Source organism: Carica papaya, chromosome 6 (genome assembly GCF_054855325.1).
Source record: "Carica papaya isolate Zhongbai chromosome 6, ASM5485532v1, whole genome shotgun sequence".
Taxonomy (NCBI): domain Eukaryota; kingdom Viridiplantae; phylum Streptophyta; class Magnoliopsida; order Brassicales; family Caricaceae; genus Carica; species Carica papaya.
Window position 1 is genome coordinate 18,646,775 of NC_142314.1, and position 15,866 is coordinate 18,662,640.

At 32.5% G+C, this 15,866-nt stretch overlaps 1 long non-coding RNA gene across 3 annotated transcripts; it reads left to right on the top strand.

Annotated features, from left to right (window-relative positions):
• Nucleotides 1-10,873: 10,873 nt before the first annotated feature.
• On the top strand, nucleotides 10,874-15,563 carry LOC148253366 (uncharacterized). Of its 3 annotated transcripts, none has more exons than XR_015821815.1 (3): nucleotides 10,874-13,930; nucleotides 14,142-14,238; nucleotides 14,620-15,563. It is a non-coding gene; the product is annotated as an uncharacterized LOC148253366 (long non-coding RNA). The 3 variants fall into 3 exon arrangements; XR_015821814.1 differs by having other exon boundaries at nucleotides 10,874-13,649; nucleotides 13,860-13,930; nucleotides 14,142-15,563; XR_015821813.1 differs by having other exon boundaries at nucleotides 10,874-13,649; nucleotides 13,860-15,563.
• The last annotated feature ends 303 nt before the right edge of the window (nucleotides 15,564-15,866 follow it).

Below are 15,866 nucleotides of genomic sequence, written 5' to 3' on the forward strand. Positions count from 1 at the left end.
TTGAATATCTTTGACAATTGTTGATATTTTAATGTATTGAACTTGTTTAATATCTTTAAAGATTGGTAGTGATTTTGATAACTCCCTTTTTGGCTATGAAATCTTTTTTATTTGTCTTGAAGACATCAGAAAGGGGAAAAGATTCTTTATTAATCCAATATACCGTTTTGATTAAGCCATAGTAAGCAACGACTCCTTATAAGAGAAAAATCTTTGAGAAAAAATTTTTGTAACAAAAAGTAAATGAATCTTATTCCCATTCACTCAAAAAACTTTTCTCATATCCTTGGTTTGAATTTATAGATATTAAATTTTGGTTAAATAAGGAAAGTGGTAGTGAGTAGTTTTCATGATCTTTTTGAGATATTTGTTTAGTATAGGACAAAAGTTTTTATTTTTTACTTGTCTTTTAAAACTAAAAGAATAAGGAGCACATAGTAAGAGGATAATCTTTCAATTTATCTTTGATGCTCCTTTACGTCTAATATATATGTCCTTTGAAAAGTAAGTTTCATCATCCATTAAAAAGAGAGGAACTATCGAACTAAGATAATCGACTTTGATGAAAGGCATAAACTTACTTTTGTATTTAATAATGTCAAATGAGTTTTTAAGTTGACAAACATGTTGTAACTCAAAAAAGTGAAATATATTATGAAAGATTACAAGAGCATCAATAAGAATAGAGACAAGTTGAAGGCCAAGAAGGATTTTTTTTTTTACTTACAACTTAATGTTGATAGCTCAATTTTTTATTTTTTACTCATGAATCCCTTTAAAAAGTTTGTTTTTCTTGGAAAACAAATTATTACTATTTTTGAGAAAGGTAATTTGGTAAAAAAAATTTCTAAAATATATGTTTCAGGATGGCGATTTTGTGTAAGGAATTTCAAAATACAAGATATTTTAAGAAAAGTTTAATTGGTGTATCATTGGGGATGATTCCTAAAATACATCAATTAAAATTAGTCCGAGGTGCTAAGGGATGAGCATCAGTAGATTAGATGAATGTTTTTCAAGAATGTGGAGATTACATACTCGACTAGTGCAAAAATGAGTGTCATATGTGAAGTTATGGAGTTATCCTTTTACTGAAGAACATTCATACTCTACTAGAATTATTATTATTTTAATCTCCAAAATAATTACTAAAAAACATTCATAAGTAACAATCATTTATGGTATCTGGTGTAATTTGCACCAAATGCATAAAAAAAGCCAACAAGACAAACAAGAATGTTGATAAATTAACATATTTTTATATTTAAATATAAATAATATATTACTTTACTATTTTATGAATAAGTTCAAACATAAATAACGTGTCAATAATATAATGTACATATGTACATGCACAATATCACGTAGACATGTAGATTCACATTCTTTTTTGAAAGATAAGAAATAAATTAAAGATTTGCTAAAAGACATTACATAGATAGGAAGGCGATACATCTCCCATGGCACATACTAAGGGAAAGGCGCATTAAAATGAATGGTCATGGCATATAATGACGAACAGAGATAAAGATAACAACATAACAACAAAAGAAAATAAGAGATGAATGAGCACACTAGGAAATATAAGAGCATCCAACAATCATAGGCAACAACACAAAAAACCAAAAACAACATGAATTGAAATGCAGATATATTATGTCGTAACAATTTTTCAATAATGGCATCTATAAATATTTTGTGTGTTGACATTCTATATATAGTTATTACAAATGGTCTATTACTGTTCCTTTATAATCACAGAAAATCTTCATCAAAATGAATAAAGAAATTAAATAGATTAGTAAAAATGTGTAAATAACATATTCCTTTACTTTTTTTAGTGAGTACATGTATACATAATACACTTTTCAATAGTATTACGTATATGCATGGAATAGCAGTTATAGGATAAAATATTTAGTCAAGTTGATTTTCCATTTGCTGCTACCTATATATAAAATTTACAATATAAATGTGTAAGTGAAATCATGGTATCGACCCTTAATTACCTTAGAAGGACATGATTGGAATAATAGTTCTTAATATATGTTTTCTTCCTTTTAAGAGTCAAGTGAGAGTTTGGTTTTTTTTTTACTTTTACATTGTAGATAGCATGGAATACATAGGTTGATAAGATTTAAACATTTCCTATTTTAGCTATAGCGTTTGAGTCTTGGAGAGGAACGAGTCTTATATATAAAAATAATAGCTTTTTAGAAGATAATGAGAATTTTATTTATCATAATGTAAAATTAATGAGAAAAAATCTAGTATAGAATCAGATAGAAAGACATCAGAAAATTATTCAAAGAAAATAATTTAGACTTATTTTTGTGCATTTTGTAATAAAATGAGAAACAATAAGAGAACCAAAATAAATCGTATAACAAACAATATATATAACACGATTGAAAGACTATCTTTGAGTCATTATCACATGGCCAACCTTTTCTCTTTATTTTTCCTATATATATATTTTAAAAAAATTATATTCATAGTAGTACAATACAACCCTATGTTATAAAAAATTAACCATATGGGTGACAAAAACTTCATAATCTAAGCAGTGTTTTCTTCTAGAACTCTTTTGTGTTTACCTTTTAGAGGAAGAGAAAATCAAATTGAATTACATATGATATCTAACTCTAACTGAGAAAATCAAATTGAATTACATATGATATCTAACTCTAACTGAGAAAATCATACCCGCATGTATGTACATATCTCACCAATGCAAATTATATCCATATGTTAACTTCTTTTCATAAATTAAGATTTGATTACCATATATATTTGATGTAAATTTTCTTAACTGTTAAGAAAATTAACTGGGTCATAATGGTCAATTTAGACCTAAAAAAATATTAATTTTTTACTTAATTATTATGTTTTAGCAAGTTATATCCTATGTATAGCAGAATTTAAAATTTTAAAAAATTGGTGGCCTGTAAGTAAAGAGAGAGAAAATGATAAGGAAAAAAGAAAATGGTCAAGGTTTTAGGAAAATGACACAAAAAAGAAATGGATATTAAACTCATTCTATTCTAGTCATTGAGCTAGTCCCCAGGGTGGCAAGTAGCAAGAATTCAAGCCCGGGAAGCTAGAACTCTTGATCTGTATCTAGGTTCACTTATACTAGTTCATCGACAGTGGCTTCATAAGTTTTGTTTATTACTAGCTACAGTAAAAATTATTCTTTATACATTTTTTTCCTTTCTTATGTTAGGGCAACGTCAGATATAATTTGTTTTGGTTTAAGAAGGAAAACAGTGAGTTGTATACCAAAAGTAGTGTGGGACATAGCAAAGATCAATGGTTAGGATTCATCCTCCACTATGAAAACCTATGGAGGCAAACATGTATAAACTGGTATACATGGTTTTTTCTTTCCCCTTCTTCCCCACCTAACATAGTCCATTTCTAAACCCTTGAGTCTCTGGCATTGAATTATTTCCCCATCACTTGAATTTCTAAAAGTGAGATCAGTGAGAGTGACTCAATTTTGCCATGGAGGAAGAGGTGGATCCGATCGGGAAGATTCCTAATCATCTCCTGCAATCCATCTTGGGACATTTATTGTTAGATGCAGCTGCTCGAGCTACCACTGTGTGTAAGAAATGGTATGAATCTTAGAAGACATCTTCCAGGCTCGACCTGGACAAGCTCCTAAACTGGACAAAATTATTTCCTACTTGCAAAAACATTTTTCTTTGATCCATGGAAGTAGCCTTGAAAAATCACGACATAGAACACCTTTAAGATCGTCGAATTTGGACCATGCCTTACTACAAAAGAGCTAGAGAGATTTAGTCTCTTGGGGTATTAGTCATCACTTCACCCATCCAAAGTGGTAAAATAAGAGTTGTGGACTTCAATTTTGGGGCTATATGTGATCAAATCAAAGAACAAATATGTTTTCACCTATCAAAACTTTTTTTCTCCATGGGTTCATATCTGACATGGATAATGTTGCAAGCTTGCTTGTTTCCTACTTGTGATCTCATAAACTTTCATTTTTTGGAAAAAACTTATCATGTCTAGAGTTTATATATCTGATGAAATTTTGTCTAAGGTTATCAATAATAGTCCTGTGATTGAGTACTTATCACTTGAAGATTATTGTAATATCAAGAATATCAAGTTTTTTAGTGTTAGACTTAAAAGTTTGCTCATTAAACACTGTAAACAACTCAAAAGAGCTGTGTTGGATGTTCCATATTTTGTTTTCTTTTCATATGATGGAACCTCACAGAAAACTGAAATAGTCGTTTTGATTTTCTTGATATTGTGGGTCGTCATCTCAACCTTATGAATACTGTAAAGATTTCAGGAGTGAATGTGAGAGCTTATCACTTATCATAGCTCATCACCAAGTTCAAAAACCCTAAGAACTTGCACCTTTTTAACTGTAACTTTAAGGAGCCAACTCAAATTCTCATTCCCTCGCGTAAATTCTTGGATGTTTGCTTTTGTAGAAACCATAAGGAGATGGTTACAACCACCCCAGATCTTGAGCACCTTGAGTTAATACCCACTAAAGGTGGCTTCAAGTTTAAGAAAAGAATGGTGTTTCCTAGCTTGAAGACTCTTTTCCTTGGACAAGGGTGGTCCTCAGCAATAAGGCATTTCTAGTTGTGAGAAAAGGCATAAAGCTTTTCTAGTCTTTAGAACTGAGGCTATGCGAAGGTTTTAGCTAGCTCAACACTGAAAATATGAGCTTGAAGACTCTATTTATGGATATATATGAGAGTATTCTAGAAGGCGATATCTTTGCGCCAAACTTGGTGAACTTCAAGTACGTGGGTCATGTTCTATTTCTTCATCGTATTGCTGCTTCGACAGATTTCCATGTTCATCTCAATTTGTCCCATGAGAAGGAAAGCTCAAAATTTTATGATTTCCTTGAGAAGTTTAATCCCGATTGCAGAGATTTGACCTATGTTTTGAATGACTTCAAGGTATTTATTATTTATTCTATCTTTAATGATCTTTTTTTTTCGGGTAAATGAATGTGAAATTGACGAGAAAAAATCTAAAACATTCATGTTATATGTTACATTATTAGGAGATGTACATGATCAGAATGTTAAACATATAGATATAAGTACTATAGTTGATGATGTCTGTAGGAATTGTAAGCAATACATAATATTTTAACATATTTTAACATCATGTAATATATATTAAATAATAGGTCATCATCCTTCTCTTATATAATATTATTATGATATTAATACACATTATACATAGATAATCATAAACAGTATAACATATGAAGAGAATGATATTATTTCATTTTGTCCCTTTTTAGCACTAGAAATTTATTCAAAAGAAATTTTCTGGCTATAATTAAATCTCTAAAAAATATTTTTTCTCTATTTTTGGTATTAGGGTTCTTTTTTCCTTTTCTCAACGCTCCAATTTTGAGATAGAGTTTTATTTTTTCTTCTTTCTTATGTTAGGGTCTCATCAAATATAATTTGTTTTGGTTTAAGAAGGAAAACAGTGAACTGTAAACCAAAAGTAACTCCCAACAAAATGTAAGTAGTGTGAAACATAAGAAAGATCAATGGCTAAGATTCATCCCCCACTATGAAAATCTATGGAGGCAAATATGTTAAAATGGATACATGGTTTTTTCTCTTCTTCCCCACTTAACACAGTCCATTACCAAACCCTTGGGTCTCCATCATTGATCTGATTTCCCCATTAATTTAATTTCTAAGAGTGACACCAGCGAGATTGACTTAATTTTGCTTGTAATACTACAGAGAGTTTTGTGGGTTGATGCCATGGAGGATGAAGCAAGACAGACGTCAAAAAAATAGAAACGGACTCTTTGAGTGATTCAAGGTAGAAGAGAAAGGTGAAAGAGGAAAAACATTAAGGTGGATCTAATTGATAAGCTTCCTTATCATCTAGTTTAATCCATCTTGGAATGTTTACTAGCAGATGCTACTGCCATAGTTGCCATTGTGTGCAAGAAATGGTATGAATCCTTGAAGACATCTTCCAACCTCTATTTGGACGAGCTCCAATACAAGAAAAAATTTTATCATGATTGTAGAAATATTTTTCTGAGCTCCATGCAATAAGTCTTAATAAATCATGAGATGCAACACCTTCAAGATCTTCGAATTTGGTTCCTACTTGGGTTGTTATAAACTTCCCTTATCTGAAAGAACTTATCCTATCTAAAGTTTACATATCTGATTGAAATGTTTTCAAAAGCTATTAGTAATAATCGTACAATAGAATATTTATCACTTGAGGACTATCATAATTTGAAGTACATCAAGTTTTCTAGTTCTAAAATTAAAAATTTCCTTATTGATTGTTACAAACAACTCATAAGAGTTTGTCTTAGATTTCCTATATCTTTTTTTCTTTTCATATAAAGGGAACATTCTTGAGAATTTATGAAGCTGTTTCAATTTACTTTATTTCGTAGCTCCATGTCTCAACTTTATGAATATCGTAAAGTTTTCAGAAGTGAATGTTAGATCTTATCACTTTGATAACCTCATTGCCAAGTTCAAAAACCTTGATTTTTGTAAAGATTCGACCATCCACGTGCACCTATGTCCTCTCTTCAGGTCAAGTAATTGGCACTTTAATATCTCTTTAAATATTTGTTTTTCATATGATTACCTTCCCTTGTCACGTACAAATATTAGTTTAAGGTATCTATATTTACATATTATAAATTTTTATTTATTTTGGTGTAAAGTTTTATGACTCGAGTGTTTCTTTCTAACACTCAATTCCCAAGAAGTTTTCTACACCTATTCTTACAAGTAAAATACTTGTTTGAGATGTTTAGTTTCACTACTCAAATGTTTCTCTCAAATACTCAACAATATGGAAGGAAATGTATCAATTTTCTTCTCACAAAAAGAGATTTATGATCTCAAGGAAGTCTCTAAGATATTTTTTAAGATTTGGCTCAAGAAATTTGACGTGTACAAGGCATCCATGCAAATCTACAAGCCTTATTTATACATTCAAATTTGGCTCAAGTGCCTGAGCCATCCTTGTAGATCAATGAACTTTGATGTTCATGAGCCATCTTTTGTTAGAAGTTGCTCTTTAACTCTTCTCTTCTTGCATAGTAAAACTTCATCTACTTTATAGAATTGACGCAGAACCCAAGAACAACTACTGTGATAAAAAAATCCTACATATAATATGAGTAATCAAAATCCTAAAACACTCAACAAATCCTTCCTACCAACCAATAATTTACAGGAAATTATGAATTAAGATAATTGGGATAGTTCGAATTGATTAAAAAGACCATAAGAATGAAGTTGATAAGTTATGAATCAATTAGCAAGGAATTGATAAGATGCCACAAGGGATCACCTTGACAAGTTAAATCAATCCTCCATTGAACAAGATGTTGAAAAACCCTCTTAAAAAGTAATCGCAATAATATAAGCTAAAACAAACTTTAATTTTATTAATTTGACAAAATTGATGGATTTACTACAATTGAAGAGTGGTGGCATTTATATAGGCATTCACCTTACATATTTAAATAAAACTTAAAAACTAAAATTCTGATTAAATTTATTAACTTAACATAATCTAGGAAAGCATTAAAATAATAATTAAAATAAAGCAACTTAATTAAAACAAAAACTCTCATCTCTTGAGATAAATGAGTGTTGTGACTGAATTCGTCATGCTTTTTTTTTACTTTGATTTAGTCTTCAATATTTAATTAATTCTTGTGGTAGAAATTGAGTTTGAAGATGTTTATAAAGCTTCCACATTGAAGTAAAAAATAATTCTTCTTTCTTATGAAAATCAAAGAGAAATTCCAAGAGAAGATCTAGGAGAAAATCTAGAAAAAATCCAAGAGAAAATCTAAGAGAAAATTTAGGAAAAAATCTAGGAAAGAAACCAAAAGAAAATCTATGAGAAAATCTAAGGAAAAAAGTTATAAGAAATAATCCAACATTATCCATAAGAAAATTAATGATGGGAATTTGGGTAGAAATCTTTTGGTTGAATTCACCTTGAATCTTTTAGTTGAATTCACCTTGAATTCTTGTTGCTTCTTTGAAGTAGGATTCTTATGCATGTAGTTTATTAATTTAGTTGAAACTCTATTAAAAAAGGGATCCTAGTTTGCCTTTAATTCGATCACTAAAAGGAATATAAGTGAGAATTCTCCCTCAGGGAGGATTCTTGTGCAGGAAAGAATTCTTTCCCCTTTAGAACTCTTCCTGTGAGTTTCTTTCTTTGTATGCATTTTGGTTTTCTTTTAGCACTATTATTCTTAGCCACAAGTAGCTTTCTCCTTAGCATGGAATAATTTATGAAATTCAAAAGAAGAATCTGTTTTGGGCATGGACTTTTAATGGGTAAGAGATATCTCATGCATACTAGTCTTTTTCTTCCCTCCTACTTCATCAAGAGCCAAGAGCTTAATTTAAGAGGATGAGGGTCATTCTTGTGATGACGTAGAGAAAAGCGGATTCAATCAAAAGGAAAATAAAGCCCCCAAAGAAAGGAAAAGTGACACCATAAGAGAATAAAACAATAATGCCACAAGAGAAAAAGAACTAATGACCCCTTAGTGGAAGAAAGAAAAGAGACTCTATTTAACCTGAACTCTTCTTTCTCTAGTGGTGTTGTTTCTTTCTCACAAGAGGCAGAGTTGGTTAAATAATTACATGAGAATGTTCTAATTTGAGAAAAAAATATTTTGAAGAAGGGGGTTGATGCGAGAAAAGAGCCGGGGGACAACTCACACTAAGATCCCATGACAAAGATGATTATAACCGTTAAATAAGTCCTTCCAATCATGGACTCTCAAATATTTCACATGAGGGATTCGTCTACTCTTGTTAGGAGAGTCATAACTTGACACTCATCACTTTTAAGGCACATTAATCATATAAATAATAAGAGTTGTAAAGATTTTTTATACTTGAGTATTCATTCTTTCGCAATCGAACACAACTCTCCCCATGAATAGCTTTCAACTTCTAGTAAATTTCATAAGAATTCAAGAATCCTTATCCTACCAAATAAGGTGAGGTTCTAAGAGATTACATCATCAAAACAGATATTCTTTATCAATTTAGAGTTCTTGTCACAACAAGAGAAGAAGAAACCTATTATTATAAGTCATGACCACAATTACACTCTTATTCATCTCATGGTAGAAAATTCTAAATTTTCTCTTAAATCTTATCTTGGATTTTTGTCCTAGATTTTATCCTAGATTTTCTATTGGATTTTTTTCTTAGATTTTCTCTTGAATTTTTTTCTAGATTTTCTCTTGGATTTTCTTCTTGATTTTCTCATGGAGGAGGAATTGTTTTCTACTTCAATTTTAAAGCTTTTAAAGCATGTTCCACTCAACTTCTATAACAAAAATTGATTAAATATTAAAGACCAAATCCAAGTCCAAAAAATCATAGAGAATTTGGCCAAATCACCACCACTTGTCAAGAGAGAACATTTCTTATTCTACTTTGTTTATGTCTTTTTAATTATTATTTTGATAGTTTTCTAAATCGAGTAGTAATTAGAATTATTCTTGGATTTTACTTTTTGAGTTCAAATAAAACTAGTTTGGGTGAATGCGTATATAAAGCCTCAATATTATGTTGTTATACATCTCTTTAAAATTAATAAAACTCAAGAATTATTTTGCTTTTAGTGCGCTGATTATGAATGATCTTTAGGGAGGTTCTTCCACTATCTCGTTGAGCTAGGAATTGGATCTACTTATCGAGGTAAGCTCGTGGTGTGTTTTTAATTAATAATTTCTTAATTTCCAGTTACCCTTAGTTTGTCTTTACATTGTTGATTGTGGGTTAAATAAGGAAGGTTTACTTAAGGGTTTAAGTTTATGCATGTAGATGTTATATGCTAGGTTTTAGATTGTATTGTTGATTTTGAGTTCTGCATCATTTGCACCTTCACCTTTAAGGCCTTCTAAGTTTAGCCCAAGATTTCTTTCTTTATGGATCCATCCTTTAACACACTTGAAAGTCTTTCTTAACTTTCTTGGCCAATGATCTTGTCATTGCTCCACTTGACATAGTTGCACTCCACCTATATAACCATCTACACCATGAACTGGATCCATCTTAGATTTTTCTCTATATGGACTTTGCTCAACTTGAATTCAATTTTGATTTCTACTTATTTGGACCTTGCTGTAAGGATCTCCCTTTGAAAGGACCTTGCTAACCTTTATCATTCATGAGGCTTAAACCATGACCTCTTAAGCTTATGAGGTCGTGAGCTCTATCTTGAGTTGTGTTTTGCTCTTCCTTAATATGGTCGAGACCTTTTAAACTCACATACTATAACAGTCAGTCGTGTGCTACTGTATACCTTTATCTAATAAAATCTTTAAGTCATATGATTTGTTTACTGATAAACATATTTTTTAATTTAAATAAAGAAAAATTAAAAATAGAATAAAAATTTAATTACATTTTTTTCGGAAGTGAAAAAAAAAATGAATCTATAAAATTTTAATGAAAGAAATATCCTCAATAATGATATTTTGAAAGAAACTATAATTCTATTTCTTAAATTATTATTATTTTATATGAATTGAATAATAAAATAAAATATACATTTATATATGGGGAGTAAACTAAATTTTTATAGATGTGGGTATGAATATTTAACATATGTATAAATTCATTTAGTTTTTACAGATGTACCTATATACATAACATATGTATAAGTACATAAATGAATAAATATATATGTATAAATATATAAACATAGGAATAAATATATAGATGTGTGGATGTGTGTATATATATATATATAATTATATATGTATAATATAAATATAAACCAAACACCCACGAACACCATAATTGTGGTCGTAACCGAGCCAGATGGTGGGTTGTTATGAGGGCCGGCCAAGTGTCAATACAGGCTTCCTTCTCTTCACATCTTTGTTTTCAACTTCTTCAAACCCAAAATTCCAGTTTAATAAGTGAGTGAGAGGGGAGATTGAGAGCAAAAATCAGCAGAGAGAGAGAGAGTGACGCACCAGAACAGAGTATACATTCTGTGTGCCTAACAGAGGGGGGATTCTTCTCGCTGAGGTAAGTTGTTTCTTCTTCTTCTGAATTGTTTTGTTTCTCTCTTTAATGTCGTACAGTCACTTCTACACAAAAATCTAGCTCTCAAATTGTAGCAACAAGCTCCAGGATCCAAAACCGTTGCTGCTGCATCTGAACGATGCCTCTGTTCAGGTAAGCGTCTGTTCTTCGTTCAATTCCACTTTTGTTTCGTGTTTCCTTTCAAAGATTCATAGTCAATCACTAAGATAATGTATTAAGAGTGTTAAGATTTTATTTTCCAAAAGTAAAACAACTTTTAATCTAAAAATCTAACTCAAAATCATCACTCTACTCTGCAAGCATAGCTACTGTGAGTTGTAGAGAAGAATTCTTGAATTTCTAACATCTGCTTTGTGCGATTTAGCTTCTTTTTCATGCGTTTAATGGATAAGATGGGTAGAAATCTTGTTGATGTATGATTTAATATTTTTAGATACATTTGACGATTAAACTGCTTGAATTAATTTGGTGATGCTACATGTGTTAAGCTAATTTGTGTTGTGTCATAAAATGTGATTTTTACAAATTAAAATATATTTTTTATGCATGAATGAATAGAGTGAATGGGTTTTGGTGATTGATGCTAAGAAAACAAAGAAAGCAGAAAAAAATTTTCAAGGAATTGAACATAATGGTTCTGTCACAAGCATGTGGCACCAAGGTGCTGCTGCTACTGGGCGTGTGCTGTCCTGCAGCTTGCAGGCATGTATGGGACATTTCTGGAGACCCAGAACAGTTCAGAAATGCGCCTGGGGCACGACGTGAGTTAAAAGAAAAAGGACATTTGTAAAATTTGGGATTATGGAAATTATTTGAGATAAAAATGGATCAATTAGTAAGGATGACTGGTTTAAATTAAAATAGACAATTAAAAACTAAATCACTTAATAAATAATTAAATTCTCTTAGTAATATTAGAATTTAAATATAAAAATAAGGAAATTCACAAGTTATAAAACAAACTGAAATATTAAGAAGAATTAACATTTTAATTTTTTAGAATTATAATAAAATTTATGAATTTAGGGAAAGATAATGAAGTTCAAGAATTTAACCAAATAAAATAAAAGAAAAAAATTAAATAAACAAAGTCTTATTTAAATTCGATTCACCCTATTTCTTCTGGGGATATTTGATTTGCTTATTTGTTCAGGAGTTACTATGTTATGGGTGTTGGTTTTGGTTTCTTAAGGAGACATTTAGTTTAGTTGTCTTTAGGGACTCTAGGCGATTTGATATTCATGTTCTGTGGCCAAAGAGCATGAATAATGGCGACGTGGAGAGACTTGAGAGAATTATATTTGTATTTATTATCTGTGATTGTATGTTTATAAACATTTGCGCACCCACCAATAACTAGTTGGTATCCCATTTGTCATATTTGGAAATAGGTGTAAGCGGCTACATGCGCAGGTTTGTAATTTATGCAATTTAAATTAAGATAATAATTGGTAATTAAAACTATGTCAAAAGACGAGTTTGGTCTTAGGTGTGTGAGTTGTGTAAATCGATCGAGTACAATATTGAGTGTCCTTTTAATAATTTGTATGAGATGAACATTTGAGTTAGATATGAATGTTAGTTATGGGATTTGACTATGGCATTTCATTTGATCTGTTAATTATATTGGGAACTCTAATTTTTCAAGTATGCATTAATGAAGGTTTTGAAATGTATCTATATTAGATTATTTCTATCTATCTTACTGAGTATTGAAACTCAACCAAATTCAACCCCCTCCTTTAGATGTATATTTAGAGGAAAACACTGGGGAACTCTGTTTAGATTCCTTTTGGGAAGAGTAGTTTGTAACAGATTCTGTATTTTGTTTTAGACTTAAGGCTAGTCTTCTGTAACTAGGTTATCTCTTATTTTGCATTTTGAAATATAGATAGTCTATTGGGCCTCAGTATAAAATCTTTTGTAAACTTTGTGTAACGCCCAATAATTTTTAAATTATTTTTATTATTATTATTAATTTTATTTTTATTTATTTTATTTTATTTAGTTTATTTTAATTTAATTTAATAAAAAATAAAAATAACAATAATTGTAAAATTGGGTAAAAATATTATTTGGATTTAATTGAAATTGATTTTGGAAAAAAGGGGTGAAAATTAGGATTCTGGGGGTATTTTTGAAAAGAAAATCGGAAACCAGGGGTCAAAATGCAATTTTAAAAAATTGTGCGCCGTCAGTGCCACGTCAGCAGCCACGTCAGTGGCCCAGTTAGCAGCCCTGGCCAACCAGGACCTGCCGCGTGGCAAGACCACGTCGACCCGGGAATGGGCCACGTGGGCGATCCGCGTGCGCGCGATCGGACGACCCAGATGCATCCCCGCGCGCACGGACGGCCTAGATTTAATAAAAATGGACAGCTGTGATCAAAAAGCAAAAGGGTATAAATAAAACCCCCACACCTGACCACAAAAACCCTAGCCGCCTGCCCTCGCCGGAGAAGACGAACCAGACGCCGGAGGAGCCGGCCGCCGCCACCCACCGCCGCACCGGGGAGTTTTCCGACCTTTGATCGAGGTAAATTTCATACCCCCGGCTCATTTTTCCACGCTGAGTTCCCCTGTGGCCAAATTGGAGCCAAAATCCCAGCCAAACGGCCGGAAAACATGGCCGAAACCCAGCGGCGCCGCCGCGCCCCTCCTCAGTTTTTGCCTCCGATGAGGCCCTTCCCGGCCTCTGTTTGATACAATTTTTATATCACCGTGATCATCATTCTTTTCTCTACAGGTTGATCGGAGCCAAATCACCAAAATACGAACCTCGCCGGAGAGCCGCCGCACCCGAGAGCACCGCCGCCGGTAAGCTTCAGTTTTTCGTAATTTTTTTGGCCCCCCGAGGGCCCTAGGGTTGTTTTATCACAGGGACCGATGCAAGTGTGGCCGAATTCGGCCAAAAACGGCCAACCCGAGGCGAATCACCGCCGCAAGCAGCGGAGCCGCCGTGCCGGAATTGCGATATTGACCGAAAGGGGCCCTGGGTCTAATTTGAGATTTTTTGGGACACGTGCAGGTACCAGTAGTGTATTTCAGTTTCCTGGAAAAAATTTAGGGAAAATTAGGGACAGCCTGCAGGCGCACTGTAGAGCCGTATTCGGACCCCGAAACAAGTAAGGGCCCCTCACTCTTTTTTCTATCACGGTATTAAAGTTCAATAAATGATAAAACGGCATTTCATGAATCAATAGATGTGTGAAATTGTTTAAGGTCGCTAATGGAGCCCGAGTCTGGTGTGTTTGTTGGTCAGCTGTTGTTTGACCTATTTTACAGTTTTAAATGCAGTATGGGGTCTGATGTTTTCATTTCGTAGTTTCGTGTGCATATATCACTGTTTTATTGATTATAGGTTGAATGATTGAGAACCCGATGTTGTATGTTGTCTTATTTGGCATAAATTACTGGTTTGCTTATTTGTGTGTGAATTGATGATGCTGACTGAGGAAAAGGGGAATGAAAGGTTATGTAAATTGATAATTGTATAATGTGATCAGCCTGACTAGATATCCTGGGATATGGTGGACGGATCGGGTCCGTAGGGAACCCTACCGGGATTGTGGTCTCTCATACCGGACGGGGTATGGAGACCTTATGTGTTTTGGCGCTCATACCGGACGGGGTATGAGGACGGCCCGTTTCACCCTCATATCGGACGGGGTATTGAGGTTTATAGTTTTGGCACCCATACCGGACGGGATATGGGGACGGCCCTGGAATCTGATTACAAGTGTTAAAGGTTCACGGGTAGTGGGACCCCTATGGATCCCCATGGATACTAGTAGGCTGGTAAATGAGGAAAAATGTGTTGTGTAATGATTAAATTGCAAAGGTGTGATAAGTATTATGTTATACAGCTCATATGATTTCATGATAATGATAATGTTACTGCTTTCGTATATTGTTTTATAAATTTCACCGAGGTAAGTGGATAGTAAAGGATTTTATTATTGATAAAAAAATTTGTTGTAAATTATGCTCCATTGGTCTTTTTGTATTTTCTACCCACCTTTACCTCCGTGACGGTGAGATAGTGTGATGTCTTTACTGGGCTGGTGTAGCTCATTCCTTATTTAATAATTTCAGATCAGGAAGACATTGTTCTCGAGCCCGTTCTGCAGGAAGACGGCGAAGGGGATGCCTGAAGACTCCGTAGTTATATTTATAGCTTTTATTTTCGAGTTTCTCTTTTAGTTAGTTTGTTCTTTTATACTTTGAGCACGTTTTTGGTTTTAGTGTAAGGGATGTTAATCAAATTTTTTTTCTGCTTCCGCATTTGACTTTTTTAATACACACATTTCATTTTAAAATTCTGGAGCCGTTACACATTGTATGAGATGTATAGTTCTCCTGCAATGTAAATATTTATATTATGTCTGCTCTATCAGACGTTGGTGCCCTTATTTGGCATCGGAATGTCAAACATAACCATGATTTCCTTTGTGGCTGTGAACTCTTAAGCTTATGTACCCATGATCCCTCATGTGGTCAGTAGCTTTTATGTTTCTTTTAGCTTCCATGTGGCCTATGATGATTTGTGCCACCTTGATCTCTATCGACGTCTTTTTAGTCATGTCTATAACTAATTAAAATCTTATATGGTTTAAAGCAGTCCCTGAACTTGGTTAAATGTCTTAATAAATTCTCCATAATAAAAAGATTCACAAGAGAAAAAGTAGATAATAAATTATTCATAAAAATCTTTCAATCACATTAGGTTATGGATTGAAATATTTTATGATGT